The sequence below is a fragment of the Durio zibethinus genome, chromosome 12 (genome assembly GCF_047325235.1).
Source record: "Durio zibethinus cultivar Kanyao isolate XHJ-2024 chromosome 12, ASM4732523v1, whole genome shotgun sequence".
In the NCBI taxonomy this organism is placed as follows: Eukaryota; Viridiplantae; Streptophyta; class Magnoliopsida; order Malvales; family Malvaceae; genus Durio; species Durio zibethinus.
Window position 1 is genome coordinate 10,946,211 of NC_143173.1, and position 19,068 is coordinate 10,965,278.

At 28.5% G+C, this 19,068-nt stretch overlaps 1 long non-coding RNA gene across 9 annotated transcripts in view; it reads right to left on the reverse strand.

Moving 5' to 3' along the window:
• The window catches only part of LOC111297293 (uncharacterized), a 57,692-nt gene extending 40,878 nt beyond the window's left edge, over positions 1 to 16,814 (reverse strand). For 3 of the 9 annotated variants that reach the window (XR_016325866.1, XR_002691088.2, XR_002691083.2), the window contains exons 1-5: positions 16,423 to 16,807; positions 16,221 to 16,266; positions 15,963 to 16,128; positions 15,458 to 15,516; positions 14,897 to 15,004 (exon numbers count right to left, since the gene is read on the reverse strand). This is a non-coding gene — a long non-coding RNA (uncharacterized LOC111297293). Of the gene's footprint in view, positions 1 to 14,896; positions 15,005 to 15,457; positions 15,517 to 15,962; positions 16,129 to 16,220; positions 16,270 to 16,422 lie in introns of all 9 variants that reach the window. The other 6 variants (XR_002691086.2, XR_002691082.2, XR_016325864.1 and 3 more) reach the window with 5 other exon arrangements.
• Between the last annotated feature and the right edge of the window lie 2,254 nt (positions 16,815 to 19,068).

The following is a 19,068-nucleotide window of genomic DNA, read 5'->3' on the forward strand; positions in this document are numbered from 1 at the left end:
AGGACACCATATCCACTACTTATAAATTTTATTCTTCTCATTAAATCTCAAGGTAAGATCATAATTATATACATTAATTAACAATACAAGGTTAAGCTTTACTACACCACCAACATAACCAAGTATAAGGCATGCATTATTGGTCAAATGGCTTTGGATAGAAAAATCAAGGCTTCGAAAGTTTTTGGGGACTCAACATTGGTAATTTATCAGTTTAAGGTTGAATAGGAAACAAAGGACCCAAAATTGGTTTTATACCAAAGATATATTACTGCGTTGATAAAACAATCTGAAAATATTCATTTTAACATATTCATTGGTAAGAAAATCAAATAGCTAATGCTCTGGCTACATTGTCAATGATGTTCAAGCTAAATTCAAGTGCCAAAATTTAACCTATCAAGATACAGACCTTTGAACTTATAACACATTATGGGAGTGTCAAAGAACAAATTGATGGCTAGCCCTGGTATCATGATATCGTACAATATATCAAGCATCAAAAGTCCCCAGAGCATACATTAGAGAACGATAAAAAGATTCTAAAAAGGTTGGCAATGGGATTTGTTCTTGATGGGGTAGTTTTGAAAAAAAAAAAGCTAGGGCCAAGTGTTATTGAGATGTGTAAATGCTGTAGAGGCAAAAAAAAAAAAAAAACTTAAAGAAGTGCATAAGAAAATATGTGGGACAAACACAAATAGCCACCTAATGGCCAAACAAGTGGTAAGGGCAAGATAATATTGGTTGACATTGAAGAGTGATTGTATCAACTATACAAGGAGATGTCATAAATGCTAAATTTACGCAGATAAGATCCATGCTCCTCTTATGTCACTGCATAATCTAGCTCATCCATGGTCTTTTTCTATATGAAAAATGGATGTGATTGGCCCCATTACCCCCAAAAGCTTAAATGGACACCGATTCATTTTTATGGAAATCAATTATTTCATGAAATGGATGGAAGTGGCCTTCTATATTAGCTTGACTCAATCAGTGGTATGTAGATTCATAAAGAAAGAAATAATCTATCGATATAGGTTGCTCGAAATGATCATCTCTGATAATGCTAAAACTTGAATAATAAGAAGATGAGAGAGGTGAGCACATAATTTAAGATAAACAATCATAATTTAACACCATACCATCCGAAGATAAATGGGACAGTAAAGGCTGCTAATAAAAATAACAAGAGAATATTGATAAAAATGACTATTACTTATAAAGACTGACATGAGAAGTTGCCATTTGCTTTGCTCGCATATGGAACATTAATTCGCACTTTTACAAAGGCCACTTCTTTTTCACTGGTATATGGAACGAAAGTTATTTTACTAGTCGATGTGGAAATTCCTTCTTTAAAGCTCTTAATGGAAATACAATTAGAAAAAGCTAAATGGGTCTGTAGCCGTTATGAACAGTTAAATCTAATTGAAAAAAAAAAGACTCACGGGACTCAATCATGACCAAATATATTCTAAAGAATAATAACGGCCCATGATAAGAAGATAAAGCCTAAGATTTTTATAAAAGGGAGTTAGTTTTAAGAAGAATATCGCTAATCAGTATGATAGTAAAAGAAAACTGACACCTAATTGGTAAGGTTCATATGTGGTGAAAAAGACATTCTTTATCGGAACACTAATCCTGATGGAAATAAATGGAGATGAACTACTGAACCTTATGAATACGAATGCTTTTAAGAAATACTTTACATAAGAAAAAAAATAAAAATAAAAATAAAACTAAACAAAACAAAGAAAAAAAAAAGTCCAAGTTAAAAACCCAAAAAGGCAATCTTAGTTATAAGGGGAAAAACCTAAGTTGAAAACTTTTAAGAGCAGTTTAGATATCGATCCCAATGTTCAATATTTTATTAATTTGAAAATAGATCTTGATACCATCCCAGTTATTCCGATTTTCCTTTCACTAAATTGTATATTTCTTATTCTTCTTCAAAGCAATTTGTAAACCAAATTTATCCAAAATTGCAATGAACATTTTTGTTCTCTTTGTCCAAATCCTTTTTATTCATTTTTTGTTTGAAAAAGGTGTTGCATTTGACATAATATTATTGGTAATGATTGACAATCCTCATAATAAAATTGGAATCATGCTCCAAAAAGGCCTTAGGATAGCAAAGATAAACAAACAAAATGCCAAAAGAAAATAAAAACAAAAAATGAATAAATGAATGATGGGAAATGAAATGAATGAATAAAAATGAAAAATGATGGATTACAAGATGAAAAATGAATGGAAAACGGAAACAATGAGTGATCAAAGATGAATGAATGAAAGGATAATAGAAAATTAAGTGAAAGGAAAAAAATGAATAATGATGAATGATGAATAAAGACAAATGATGAATGATAAACAATAATAATAAAGGAAAAGGAGGAAGATATCTTTAGCAAAAATCAACAGACAACTATTGAAGAGATTAAGGCAAAAAAATGTGATAAAAAGAAAAAGAAAAATGAATGTTTGAATTAAAAAGAGATTTTAATCAGATGAGTATAGTTTGATTGCTGATGACTTACCCATAACCAAGAATTTGAAGACCACCAAGATCATAAAAACCTTGTTACCATTAGTGCATGATGCGAACAAAATTATTTGAATTTCATGCACTGCATTCGTTGCATCTATTACATATATCGCATGCAAAACGAAACATGTTTTTGGAAAAGCAAATATGTCATTTGGAAAATGAACAATTTAAAAAATATAAAAAAAAGAAAAGAAGGGAAGGGAAGGGAAAATTTAAAAAAAAAAAAAAGATACTTTTAAAGGCCTCAGATGTAACCCAAGTTTTCAAAAATGAGATTTTTAAAGTTTCTCTACCTCTTTTTAAAGAAGATTCTCAAAATTGATCAATTTTAAAGTTTCCTTACCTATTTTTAAAAGAGCTCTTCAAAATTGATTGTTTTCAAAGTTTCCCTACCAATTTTTAAAAGAGCTTTTCAATTTTGAAATTTTAAAATTCCCTAACCTAGCCTTTCTTTAAAAGAGCTCTCAGGTTCTTTCTAAAAAAGCTTTTCAAAAATTAGATTTTTAAAGTTTCCTAACCTCTTTTTAGAAAAACTTTTCAAATTTGAGATTTTTAAAATTTCTTAGCCTCTTTTTATAAGAGCTTTCCAAAATTAACGTTTTTAAAATTTCATAGCCTCTATTTAGAAGAGGTTTTCAAATTTAAGGTTTTTAAAGTTATGAACCCGCTATTTAGAGGGGTTTTTCCAAAGTTAAGATCATTTTTAAAGTTTTGAAGCTTCTGTTTAAAAAAGTTTGCCCAAAGTTAAAATCATTTTTAAAGTTTCAAAACCTTTGTTTAGAATAGTTTTTAAAGTTCAAAGATTTTAAAGTTTTTAAAACTTCTAATGGCCAAAATAAAAATAAAAAACAAAAACATTTCAAACCCTAGGCTCGAACAAAATTGATATCTTAGTTTTTACACTATTTACATTCAAAAAAAAAATGTAAAGAAAAGCAGTTGTAGACACTTAAATTTTATCCAAACAGAATCTAGCCAATTGTAAAGTATTTAAAACTCGACCCAATTTGAATCAAACATTTCTTTAACTTTGACAGGTTTTCGAAATAAAATTTAAAATCAATTTGACCCAAATGTCTTAGGGTCAAACTTAATCAAATTTAGTCAAAATCGATTAAATAAAATTAAATTACGGTTAACCCTTAAATTTCACAACTAAATAGGATTAACAAACAAAGCTAGGAATTGAAATTTATTATTTTAATGCACTAAAAACCCCAATTGCACTTCAAGATAGGTTAAATTAGCGAAATTTCCTTTAATGGTATTTTTATAATTTGACATTCTCAAACTTATTCTTCATTAAAACTTTAGGATAATGTTTTGAATTTATTTGATGATTTTTGGTACATTAAAAGCATTGATCTTATCTCGATATATGTGAATTTACTAAAATACCCTTTTGAGGTATTTTTCTAAACTAACATTCTCGAGGTTGGTTTTTCTCAAAAAGTTTCGAATCATAGTTTTATATTATTTTATGAATTTTAGTGCATTAAAAACTTTGATCGCACTTCAAAATGTATGAAATTACTAAAATACATTTTAAGAGTATTTTTATAATTTGACCTTTTCGATGTCTATTTTTTATGAAATGCTCCAAATCATGTTGTGAAATTATTTTAGTGATTTTTTATGCATTAAAAACCTCGATTGCACCTAAGAATGTGTAAAATTACAAAAATACCTTTTAGCTGTATTTTCTAATCTAATATTCTCGAGGTTGATTTTTCATAAAAACTTTTAGATCATGATTTTATATTATTTTATGATTTTTTATACATTGAAATCACCCAGGAAAATTGCACAAAAATGTCAACTTTTAAAAAGACAAAATGGTTTTTTCACATGGTTCCAACTTAACCAAAAGCCTTATTTTATGTTAGATTCATCGTGAACCATTGATCTCATAAAGGTCATAATCTAAGGATGAAAGATGATTGCTTGAAAAGTAAACTTTGAGGATGTTAGTGGCCCTTGGATGCAAATTAATCAAAGGCTAGCATACATTTGCATGTTCTTTATATTCATCATTTAGGGCTGGGAATATGAGGAGGCAACGAAGGAAGCAGCTTGAAAAGGATAAGAAAAATGAGGAAATTTTGGAAAAAGCTCTTGAAAATTATAATTTCTACTATATTCATCATTACATTTCATATCATTTTCCAGGGCTTTTCACATTATTTTCCTTTCATTTTTTCTTTTTTTTAAAAGATAAAACAACTCTTTCCATAATTGTTTGCCTCTATAACTCCAAGCTTGATCAAAAATTTCAACCAACTAATCAAAAGTTTTGGTTTGAAACAAAAATGATCAAGCAAAAGTACCAATCCACCATTATTAAAGCTTAAAGGATGTTTGGCTAATCCTCCATTCCTCCATGAGCAAACCTCATTTGGTTGTTTTTGTATGTTTTCCTTCCGTTGAATAATGCATTTTGGATGATTTGAATGTTATACTATGTGTTATTTACATGATGGTTGATTATTTTAGTAATTTACATGATGTGTTTGGCTAGAACTTATGTTTCTATGGTTTTTTCTATAGATAGTTTACTATATGTTTGATGAAAATTCTATAGCAAGAAAATACCATCATAAGTGACTTTGCTAAGTGTTTGATACATGTTTTAGCTAAATGAAGGATTGCATGAGTGTGAAAATGCTATGGGGAACATTCGACTGAGCATTCTCTATTGCTTGGCCAAAACTCCCAAGCTTGTATTTATGGCCAAATGTTGATCATTTCATATTTGATTGCTTCTGTTCTTGATCATTTTCCTATATTCTTTACGTCTTTGATGAAATTTTCAATGAATAAAAATGTTGAGTTAGTGAATTTTTATTAGATTTTACTTTGTTTACATTTGTTTGATTTAAAACAAAAATGGTGGAAACATTTCCCTTTTTGTTTGGCCAAAATAATGAGGCATGAAAAATGGTTTGGCTGAACCTCCTTGGCTTTGAAACCCTTGGTGTTTGATCCATTTTTACTATATTGTTGCTTGTATGTTTAGTTTCTAATATGTTTGTAATGTGCCTAAGTCTTGATTTTCTACAACCATCCATACCTCATACATTAAAGGTTACATTTTTATGAATGACATTTTTGTTATTTTATTACAAGTATTCCTATGCAAATCCTAAACCAAACCCCAAACCCTCAATCATAAGTAAACCCTAAACCTTGAACCTAAACCTTTAACCCTAAACCCTAAACTTTAAACCTAAACTCCAAAGCTTAAACCCAAACCCTAAACCCTAAACCTAAACCTTTAACTCTAAACCTTAAACCTATACTCCATAGCTTAAATCCAAACCTTAAACCTAAACCCTAACCTAGACCATAAAGCAACCTTAAGCCCTAAAAGCCCGAACAAATTCCCAAACTTAAAACCTATTTTGATCCCCTTCATGCATTTGCATCTTATTTTACTTCATTGTTATATGCCTTCTTGAATTGTCATGCATTTATATTTTGTCCTTCATGTTTAATTACCATACATACATTATATATTATTATTATGTTCATGCATACCATTCATGTGCTTTATAAACAAGGTTTTTTTTTTTAAGAAAAATATTTTAAAATAAGATAATATCTCAAGTATAAATAACCTTTGAGATCTGACATAAATATAGGAAGACTCTCAATGGTTATTATTTATGCAAGATATTATTTTGGTTTTTATGAATAATTTGAAAACTCTTAAGTTAAAGGTGGTTTTGAAGCTTTTCCTAAATATAAAAAGGTGGAGGAAATATCAATACTTAGGACTTTTTCATATTTATCCAAAAATAAATAGTTTCCATATCAAAAAAGGAAAATTAATTATTTTTTTCAAAAGAAATAAAAAAAGATTCAATTTTTTGAAACAAAAAAATAAAAGAAAGGAATTAATTTTTAAACATTATAAATTAAACCGTTTTTACCAAAATTTAAGAATAACATGCAATCAATTTGTACTATTTTCAACTAACATTATGAGGGTATTAATCTTTTCATATGTATAACCGACTCCCAGACCTAACTCTGATTTCGTAGATTATAAATATTCTTTTAATAAACTTTAAACTCATTTTAAATGTTTTATTAAAATGATAAAATTTTTGGATATTCACTCACACTCTAAATAAAATTGATGGGAACTTCTCGATTTTTATTTTTATTGAAAACACTTTTTCCCATTTTTGTTTTCATTTTTCCCTAAGTTTGACAGTCAAATTCCCGAACCCATACTTCACAATAATCTTTTTTCTCTTTCATTAAATAAAAATTAAATAAGTGAAGTGTAATGTGAAAATTAAAATTATTACAATGGACCTTCAAATGGGAAGAAAAATTGAGGTGATGCATTTTGAGAGTGAGTTGCAAAAACAAAAAATCAAAAATTAAAATAAGGTGAAAAAGGGAAGTGATTGAAAATTTATGCATGTGAGAGTTTCAAATGATTCCAAAGACAAAATAAAAAATAAAAAAAATCTTCCCCAAAGAGCATTCTTCAGTGGAATTATCAAAATTTAATATGAAAAATAACCATATTTCATATTCCCTTCACAAAAATAAAATATCCATTTGCTATCCTTTTTATGTTAATGTAAATGCTGCAAGCCAATCAAGATTTGTTGTAGAAACACTAATTACTCATCCATTTTCATGTAATATATTTCTATATTAATGTATAAGGTATTTTTTTATCCATAAGTTTAAATTGAATAATATGTTATTAATGACTTACATAGATAAAGCACTTGGAACATTATAGCCCTTGCAAATGAATTATAAGTGATATAGTTATAAGATCTTTATGCATCAAAGCCTTATCCTAAAGATGTTTCTAATCATTGTATCGTTGAGAACATGGGCATCAACAATGATCAAAGATTGGTAAATGCTAAACTTTTTTACTTATAAAGTAAGCAACTAATTTTACAAGTTGAAATATGAAGATATTTGGAGATAACATATGAATGCTTGCTAAATAACAAGTAAATTGAACATGACCTGTTATGAGAGTTCCATTTAGCTCCTCACTAAAGTGTCTATGAAGTATACTCTCATGTGTCAGTAGTGCTAATAATCTTTTGGCTTGTGATACCAGGCCACCATATATGTGAATTGTCATACTTTGTTTGCATTAGCATGGGCCAAGGTGCCCGGTGCCTAAAGAACTTTTTGGTATGTCATGAAACATATAAATGTGGATGAGTGATCGAAAGAATATTCATCATCCCAAGTGATAAGAGATGACATATCTCACTTGTTCTGGCTAATATTAACCATAAGTCCTTGGCCAAGGCAAATGTGATCTGAAAGGGTTAATACAGAAACTATTGTACTAATATGGAAATATTAGAAAGCAAACACTACACCATGTTTTCTATCTTTCTAAGATATTTGTTGAAGGGATCGAATTTCACTAACATACTGTAAACTAAAAGGTTAATCAAACCATGTTGACTTTGGTCGTTATTATGCATCACAAGATTCTGCTCATGATTTATAAATATAAGAAGAATTATTGATTGAATTATATTATATTTACTACCAATATGTTAGAAGTCTAATGGCTCACACAGAATAAGATGAAATGATGAATTAAAATGGAATCGGTGCTGTGGAAGTAGATGAAAATGATGTTTTTTATAAAAATGAGTAGCACAAAAAAATTCAAAACTATAACCTAACATGATTCCTTTTTTTTTTTTTGCCTTTCATATAATCGACCCCATAGTTATGGAATATAAAACTTATTTTGTTGTTGTTGTCGTTATGTTGTAGAATTGAGAATTTCACAATAAAGACTTAATTAAAAGGTTTAATTAAGTGTAGAGGTAAAAATGTAATTTTACATTGCAAGGTACTTAACCTAACTCTATAAAACACATGTTTAATCACCTTTCTTATTGTGTATGAAAAAATTCAACATAAAAACGAAACACGGGAGAAAAGGAAGAAGTAACTAGACATTCACAAGGTTGGCTAGCTACCTATTTCTTATCCAATAAGAAAAGTGTTTTCTTCAATTGAATAATGTGTTATTAATGACTTATGTAAATAAAGCTCTTAGAACTTTATAGGCCATGCAAAATTATATACTAATATAATTATTAGATACTTATGCATCAACATATTTTTCCTAAAGATGTTATTGGTCATAGTAGTGTTGAAAACAAATATATTAATAATGCTCAAAGACTGATACATGAAAAGCCCATTTAATATAAAGTAAACAACTAATTTCCTAAGTTGAAATATAAAGATATTTAAAGATAGCATGTGAATGCTTCTTAGAGAACATGTTCATTGAACATGACCCACTATAAGAGTTCTATTTGTTATCTCAATCATGTGTCCATGAAGTATACTCTCATGTGTCAATAGTGTAAGTAATCCTTTGACCTGTGATATCAAGTCACTTTGTATGTGAATTATCATACTTTAATTGCATCTATATGGGTCAGGGTGCTTAACTCCTAAAATGAAGTTTTGGGAATGGCATGAAGTATATGGAGGTGGATGAGTGATCAAAGAGGATTCATCACCCCAAATGATATGAGGAGACATATCTCACTCTTTCCTAGCTAATATTAACCATAAGTCCTTGGCTAAGGCAGATGGGATCCAAAAAGGTTAATATAAAAGCTACAGGACTAATATGGAAAAATTAGAAAATATACATCTTTTTGAGATATTTGATGAAGAGATTGAATTACATTGACATATTATTCACTGAAAAAGTTATTTAAACCATGTTGACTTTCTTAATATTTAAGTGCTCATGATACATTACTAAATCTCGCTTATGAAATATAAATATAAAGAGAATTCTTGCTTAAATTAACTTTTATTTATTGACAAAATGTTGGGAGCCTAATGTCACACAATAAAATGACATGATAAATTAAAATGGAATTGGTGTTGTGGAATTAAGAATTTCACATTAAGGATGTAATTAAAAGGGTTAATTAAGTGTAAAAAATCTAATTTTACATTCTAAGGCATTTAAACTGGCTTTATAAAACACATGTTTAGCCACCCTCCCAGTGTGTATGAAAGATTTTGGCACAACAAAGAAACAAAAAAAGAAAAAAAACTAAGGCTATCGACTAGACGTTCATGGGGTTTGCTAGCTATTTATTTCTTTTCTAAGGAAAAAGGCATTTTCTTCATTGAATTGTATTTTTGGTATTGCCAATTGCTAGTTATGAAGTCACAAACAAAGTGGAGGATTTTTAATCCTAAACAACTAACACAGTATTTGACTAAACAAAAATCCAACCTTGAAAAGGTATTAATTTGTCATATATACGGATTACTATTAAACGTCGAACAATTGAACGACTTTAGTTTGCTACAACTGGACCTTATTGTACAAAATACCAACAAAGAATGTTGAGCTTTGGGATTTCATTCAATCCAATGCTAGAGGTAGGAATAAGAATCATGTTTGCAAATCTTATGTACTTGCCAATTGAGATGTAACAACAAATTGATCCTATATATGGATTCAATTTTTTTTGTTTATATCCGCTACGTTTATTCAAGTTTTTGAATGTATATTTGTGTGACAAATGTGGTCAAATCTTACATTTTAAGCCTTTTAAATTATTTCTAAATGATACTCAAGGATCACCCTCCATTCTAGGGATAAGTTCAAATGAGGATCTTTTCAAGAACATATTAGATTATGTTAAGATAAAGAAAGAATGTAGTCAAATTATAACAAAAATCCCTAACCTTAAGCGAAATTTGAAAATTACTCCCTCTTTTGTAATTCATACAAATATAATCCTTATTCTATTTTGATTTAACAATCTTGGTTCGATCACTAACTTTGTTAAATTTTTGCTATTAAAAATACTATAGCCTTTGAATTAAGGATATGGCTATCGACTTTACTTATGTGACATTTTGGTTGGTTAATATTGTAACTAATGATAATGTAGATTAAATTACATGCCATGTGGCTATATATTTCGATCCACATCATATTTTAAAAAAATTATTCTTTTTGTAAAATCATTAATTTAAATTTTAATTTGTTAAATAAACATTAATAACTGGAAAAAAAAAACTAGAAATGGAAAAAATGAAACAAATCCCAAATCTAAAATCTGTATCTGCTAACCTTAATCTTACAATGTGGAAATTAAATTGAAAATATATATTTGTTGTTTAAAATGATCATGTATATTTTATATGAAAAAAAAATCAATGGACGAAAAAAAAATAAATAATAATTGCGAAAAAATTTTACCTATTATTCAAAACAAAAATCTACTAATCTTCTTGCATATTCTCATAACAAAAATCCTTATCTTCTTCCAAAATCAAATAAAAAATAAGAAAGTTTCAAAAAATTCAAAATATAAAATATAAAAAATTTCAAAAAAATGAAAAGAAATAAAACCATTTGTGGAAAAAAAAAAAAAAGGTAAACTTAAGAATCCAAAGTCAAGCCGAAAAATCAAATTTGAAAAAAAAAAAAGAAAAGAAAAAGACATAGGAAAAAACCCATGATCAAGTAACCAAAATCAAACACTCAGGAAAGAAAACCAAAAAACAAATGGAAAAAATAAATATGATCTACTCATTAGTTCAAACCCTATAAATTATTGGCAAAAACTTTTATATAAACCCACTACCACACCAACACAACACAGATTCACTACATAATCTTCTCAACAACATAATCATCGGCATAAAAAATTCATCAATAAAATATGAACAAAAAAAAGTGATTTTATGTTTTCTTTTTGGGGTTTTTGAACCATCTAAAGGTGAAAATGGATACTTGATCTTCACGAAGCTTTTGAGGAATTTAACGGCTATAAAGGTTGTAGGTAATGACGATATAGTCCTTCAGTAAGAAAAAAAGAGCAAAAGAAAGAAGAAAAAGAAAAAATAATTAGTTGCTAGCAGGTCCAAGTTTGATGACAATGCCGTTGGCTAAAGAGTTTAAGGACAGCATTGCTACCTCTAAAAGGATTTAGAAAGAGTAGTTAGGTTGTTTTGCAAAGAGAAAAAAGATAACATAGTTGTTAAAAAAGAAGATAAACATAATTTTGCTATTTTTTTTGTATTCTCGAGCAATTATTATCGGATTAAAAAGCCACATGGCATAATAAATACCATATAATCAAAAAATAGATTAATATCAACCATTCAATTTTTCATGTCATCAAAATCAATGCCACGTCAACAAGTCAATGACCATATTAGCATTTTTAATAAAAAAAATGTAATAATTAGTGATTGGATTAAGATTATCAAATCAATTTAATTTGAGAACTACATTTTTTTTAATTAGGCAACAAAGTAAATCTCAAATTTCATTTAAATACAACGATTGACGGGATAATTTGACCAAATAATGCCTTATATCAAGCGGTAAGTTTGAAGTTGAGTTTCAAAAATTTTGAACACAATTTGTCAAAAGTTAATACATGAAGAAAAAAAAAGGAAGAAATGAAAAAAGGAAAAATATGGAAAAGCATGATTTAAGAAATGGAAAATATAAATGTCCTTATGAAAAGAAATTATTCTTGGTTTGATTATCTCTTAATACATCATTTGGGTCTATATATCCATTTTCTCGAAACTCTAAACCATGGCCTACATTGTGCCTTTTCAAGTCCATTTTGATCAATTGTGGATACTTGTATTGAATAGTATTTTCCTTAGGAAATCATCATCATCATTTGGTTTTGTAAGAATTTGGAGTTTTGGATTGCATGGTGGAACAATTAATCAAAAATGAAAAAAGAAAAACTAAACTTTAGGGTGAAAACCCAAAATGGCTATTTAGAAAAAAGAATTAGAACATTTAATACAACTCAAGACATTATATGCATGATTAGGCTAAGGTTGTGACAAGAAACAAGACGTATTTTGAATGAACCAATAAATATTGGAAACCTTTCATAAACCCAAGAAAATAAAAAATTTATTCTAAAATTTGAACCTCTTTTCCTTCCTAAAATTTTAAGACTATCACGGTTACTCTTTGACATTTGCTAAAATATCAATTTTGCAAGAAATTAAGAGTTACCAAAATGGATTGTGCTTTTGACATGATTTTTTTGCAAAAACTTTATTTTCATAGAGTTTTTTTTTTTGGATTTTTTTATATTTGCATCATTTTTATGGAGTATTTGCATCTTTGTAATGAACATTTATGTTTATATCATTTTGGTTATCAAGCATTTGCAACTGTACATTAAGTAGTGTATATTTGTATTCATATCATTTTTAGAACATGACATTTGCAACATTATGATTATTGTATTTGTCAAATTAGCAAAATTTGAGAAAAAAAGGAAAAAGAAAATATAACTTTTCTAAACCAAGTGTAGTTACTTGTGGATTGAGTATGGATGATTTTAGGTTTGCTTGTTTGTGTTGTGGGTTTTTGCTAAATTGGAGATTGTGGGGATGGTTTTTTTATTGGTGATTTTTAGTAGGTATCTAGGTATGGATTTGATGGATTTTTTGTGTGGAGGCTAATTGAATTTACTGCTAAATTGCTTGAATGTCTTATCTCCAAATTACTTTCCCTATGTATTGCTTGATGCATGCTTAATTGCTTTTGTCTTTGATTGCTTGTTGTTTGTCTTTTCAATTGTTTGATTCTTTCCTTAACCAAGAATTATTTTACTTAAAATCAAGGACAGAATATTAACCTTACACATAATACAATTTTGTAAGGATATATATCATGCCAAGTTGGATTTGTGTCATGCCACACTGGATTTTTCATCATTTTAGATGGTTCAGCGAATGAAAAAACTATATTAATACACATTTAGGCAATTGAAAACTCAAGTAAAACTTTTTAAAGTTTAAAAATCAATATAAAATTAGACCCAAAATTTAAAGACCAAACATGCTATTTACTTTTATAATAAAATGAAAGTCTCATAAGCTTAATTTCATAAGATAAAATATCAAAGTTTTATTTTTATTTTTTATTAAAAATTAAAGGCATATTTGGGTATTACCTTATTATTTATTTTTCATAACAAAAATAAAGTTATTAATACATTTTAATTATTCACAAAAAATAAAATTGTTATTTTTAGTTATACCAAAATCTAACAAAAACACATACGTATTAGATTTTGTATTAAAAAAATTGTTTTGTCCATGGGCAGAACTACCCACCCAGCACAAATTTAGACCTTGGACAAGGTTTTTGATGTCAGATCTTGGTTTGGCCTGAAAAAATTTGTAATTACTAAAAATAATTTTTTAATTAATTTTAGTTTTAGGATATATTTAAAAAAATTAATATTTTAATATTTCTAAAAATTTTTAAGCATACACTACAAGAAAACAAGGTATTACCAACGAAATATTCCGTCAATAATACCTTCTATTCTATTGGAAATTATTTCTAGCGATGAAAACTGTCACTAAAATCCATTGAAAACATTAAAGCCGCTAATAGTTTTCTGTTGCTAAAAATATATTTCGTAGTAATAATGAGTATTAAAGACAAAAGATTCTTTCGATTTTACCATAGTTTACCTCACTGAAGCTATTTACCCTTAAAAATATTATCAAGAAATTAAATCTAAAATTTTGTCACTATTCCTCATTAACAAAATTTTCATTGCTGATGGGGGTTTCCTTATTTCTTAAAATATAGCATCACTAACGTGCATTATCAATAAAATTTTCATCGATAATGTGTCTTTTATTATGTTTTCAAAAAGATAACATCTAAATTCCATCAGTACTGAGCATTACCGATGAAAAATTTCATCGAAAATGTTAGAATTTTGTAAAAAATACTAAATAATTATCATCAATTAATTTTGTTATTTTATATTATTTTTGGCGAAAGATATTAAGATAAATACAAAAAATAAATAAATTATAAATTTCATTAACTCCTTTTGGGATACCAACATTTGGCATTAAAATCTCCAAGGTTTCTCATCCGTAAGCATTACTTTACTAGCCAAAACCTATGTTGACCAATCTAGCAACCAAAAATTAGTTAAACAAGAAAACCTAATTTGTCAAGCTTACTTACCTTTAGTTTACATATTTATTGATCATCCTTAGCTAAGTGTACTCATCAAAGTCATGCGGTAATAATGTCCTCTCATAGCCTATCTTTCTTGTATTACCCAATTAATACATTATTTATTATCAAGTCCTAACTTCATCATGACAATGTTTGCAAAAACAAAAAAAAAAAATCATTCACGTAAAAATATACCAAATAAGCATACATATTATGCGTATATAGAAATCATAACGCAAATTTTGTTTAACACTTATCGGTGTAGCAAATGCTAGTTGCATGCTTTTAAGATGGAAGAAAGGTACCTTTGTAGAATGGAATTGTGGAGAATCCCCATTTCTTAGAGATCCTTTCCCTAGCAATAGTGCCTCCAATCTTGATTATAGCCTTACTGGTCCAAGAGCTTTAAAATCCTATAGGAAAGATCAAAACATTGAGTTTTATTGAATCATCGGTTATTGTTCATAATTTAATTGTATATTTTGACTATTAAGACATAATTCTGGAAGCAAGTATAGAATCTTTGAAAAGTAATTTTGACCTGTTCAAAAAGAAAGTGTGTTGAAACAATTGTAGAGTGAGATAATAAGGACCAAAATTTTAGCAGGTATTTAGCCTAGGTATAGCAGCAAGTATAACAATAATTATACAAACTATTCATGATGCGGCCAAGTGTAGGAAATTATGCTATTCCCAATATTTGTGCTATCTATTAATCAAAAAATCAACTCTAAGATAGTTCAATCACACAATAGTCTATAACACATAAAGTTAGCATATCCAAATCCAAAACAACGAACCAAATAGAAACCTTTGCTAGAGTAACATTCATGGAGAATAAAAGAGAAGTTCAGATTTTCTATTACCTCAATAAGATACGGTAAATGGAAGATTATGCAAGATTTTCACTTGGCTATGGATTGCCCTGTAAATACAGGTTCTAAACATCATTGATACTTGCACAAGGATGCAATATAGATTCTAGACAGCAGTGGCAGAATCATATTCATTGTTAGGCTAAGTCATAAGGACATATAACATAAAAATTTAACATCAAATAACAGAACCAAGATTTCCTCCAAATCCAAAACAAATACTATAAAATACTAGCAACGTAATCACTGTTATCCAAACAAACGAAACCTACAATAATAAATATCTCAAATTGATTTGACTTTTCCGTTGTAATTTTTTCTTTGCAAAAGATGCATAAATGTAAATGTTTAAGAAAATTTCAGTCAAATGAACTACATAATAAAGCATGATTAGCAATATAAACCAATAAAGCATGTTCAAGAAAACTGGATGCACATTACCGTGCCAAGCCAGATCCACAAGACAGAAAACTTACAATTTGTTATGCACTAATACCTGAAAACTTTGTGGAAGAGTTGAGTAAGTAGGTCTAGGTGGAGGATCTTTTCGAGGAGGAGGGATTGGCTTTGGCTTCCTTTCAGGTTATGAATTATTCTCGATTGAACCAAAACTCCCATCCGTCAATTGTCATCCAAAAAAGCATTTAAAGAAGGCTGATTAACTAAATGCACAAAAGAGCGAAACAAAGATCAAACCAAACTTTAAAAACAAAATTTTAAAACAACATTCACAAGAAAAAATAATTTCTTTCACCTGTTGACGACCATTTGAGGAAGCTTTTGCTGTGATGAATCTCCATCTACTACCAGACAATATTCATTGTCATTTAAACTTTAAAGACTCCATTCACCTTTTAAATATTTTCTCACGAAAACGAAAATTCTTTTACAGTTTGGATGATAATTTTACACATAAGTGCATCAGAATCAAGTTCTCCAGGTTGATTCACCCTTACCTATTCAGGGGCTTGCGCGGAAGGAGCGTGAATGCACACGACAGGGGACGCGCGGATCTCGTGGGGAAACAGTGGGGGCACGTGCGTGGGGTGGGGGGATGCAGGGACGTCTTGTTGGATCTGGTCAAGCCGCAAGGGGGTCAAGCGGCGCGCTAGGAAATGAGGGTGAGGGTGGTTTGGAACGAATGGAGAGGGGGCGGTGTGGGGCTAGATCTAGGTCGGATACGGTCCGGACGGCTACTGAGAGTCTTTTTGGGGGTCGGTAGGGGCAGCGAGGGGCCAGAGTTGTCCGGATAGTCGGGTTTGCGGAGGAAAAGGGAAGGGTCGGGGAGAAACAAGGGAAAAGATGGATAGAGGTTGAGAAAAAAATATATTTAAAAGTTATTTAAAAGCTATTGGTTTTTTCTCTTAAAATAAATTATAAAATTTTTTTTAAAGAAAAAAATAATGCTTTAACTATGAAAAATTTTCATGGTTAAATCCGTGGACGAAATTTCATCGATAATATTGGCATTATTCTAATTCTTTTGACATGAACAATTATCAATGGAATTGATGACGAAATTTAATTCCGTGAATAATGTTTTTGCTTTAGTTATGGAATTTCGTTGTTAGTTTTATTGGTAATAAAATCTTATGTATTAAAATTCATTGAAAATTGATTAAAAATCTGTCAGTATTGATCATTTTTAGCAACAAAAAACTTTCATCAGTAATATTTCATAACTGTAAGCTTGTCTTTTATAGTGATGTTAAAATATATTAAAATGTTCTCTAATTCTAAAGATCAGTTAGGTTTGTCTGACGCACAAACACTTTTATTAGAAAAACCTAATATTTTTTTATCTTAATTCATACAAAATTTCTTCTCTTTATCCTTTTATTAAAAAAAAAAACTGATACTAAAGTGACAATGTCACAAAAAGATAATAGAGGTGTCTCAAAGTTGAAGACCCATCCAAACCTATAAGCTCAACTCAATTCTAGTTGAGTTTGATCTCAAATTTCTAGTTATGCTTGAATCAAGTTAAAATAATATATGTTATTAATAAGTAATACTTTATGTATTTATTTTTTAACTTTAACATAATTTTATAAATATTAATATAAAAATAATTATTTACCATTTTAATAATAAAATATATCATAATAATATGTTTACGGAGCCAATTTCAATAGTGGCTTCTATTATTGTTGACTCAATAGGCTCTTCCTTGTTCACTTGTAGAGATATGAGTGAGAACAATTTCGACTCATCCAAGTATCATCTTGGACCATGGGTGTGGATTGATTTTAGGTTAGTCATGAGACTTTATGGACGATTCATGGCCCAAATTTTTATGATCGACATTATTATGATTGTTCGTGGTTAGAGTCGGCAATTCAATCCGTCTCCGATGGATTTCGACCTAACTCGACCCCTTATAGTTGATTTTTTTTTTTTGAAAATCGAATTTTTGGTCAGATATTGCTAAGAAAAAGTCGAGGTCGGGTCGAGTTCGGGTTTTAAACAAACCCGACCTGATATTTATCTAAAAATTATTTATTTAATTATTTATTTATATATTTATATATTTAAATATTTATCTTTTAAAAATAATATTTTATTAATTTCGAGTCGAGTATGATTTATACAAATGTCGAGTCAGGGTTGGATATGAAAAAATAAAAAAAATTTCGGGTCAAGTTTAGATTTGATGGATAAAAGGTCGGGTCGAGTTCGGGGTAAGCAAAAACCCGTCCCGACCTGACCATTGCCAACCTTATTCGTGGTCCTAGGAATTTACCCACTTATCCTTTATATATCGAAAGATTAAATTATAAGATCGGTATTTAAATTATGTTTGATATACAAGATTAAAATAGAATAGAATAAAATGATATTATAAATAGAATTAGATTAAATAATGTTATCATATCTTATATTTGATGTGTATAAAGACTAAGATAAAATAATTTATTTATTGATCAAAATTATTCTTCTTTAAAGTTTATACAATTTAAATTATTGATATAATTTTTAAGAGTAAAATAAGATATATAAGTTTAATATTATGGATTAAAAATAATCCTCTCTACTTTGAGAAGATTGAATTATCTGATAGCAAAAGGATAATAATCCTCTTTGTAACCCTATAATAATCTTCTTTGTAATCCCATCCTTTTTAATTATATACAAACTAAACATAATATAGAATAATTATCATACTATCATATCAATTATCTTATATACCAAACATGACTTTAGTAAATTATAAGCATGTAGAGACTTCAAAAAATATATCAAAAATACTATCATTTGGATAAAATTAATTTTTGTTTTAGTATATAATTTAGCTTTTATCATTTATTTGTATCTTATTAATTTATTTGTTAATTTTAATTCTTGTAAGTCAATAAAAATTTGCATTACAATATTTAAACTTGAAAACTTTTTCTTATAAACTTGTGTGATGTTTGTGATTTGTACATTGAAAATTTGTTCTATATGATTATATATTAAAAGTTTATTATTTAATCATATATTTTTAAAAAATTTTAAAATTTAGAGTCAACCCAAGATCACACTTGAACAACTTTGCATGACTGGTTCATAATTTTGGAGGATCATAGATAGGTTTATGATCTAAAATTTTCAAAAGCAAT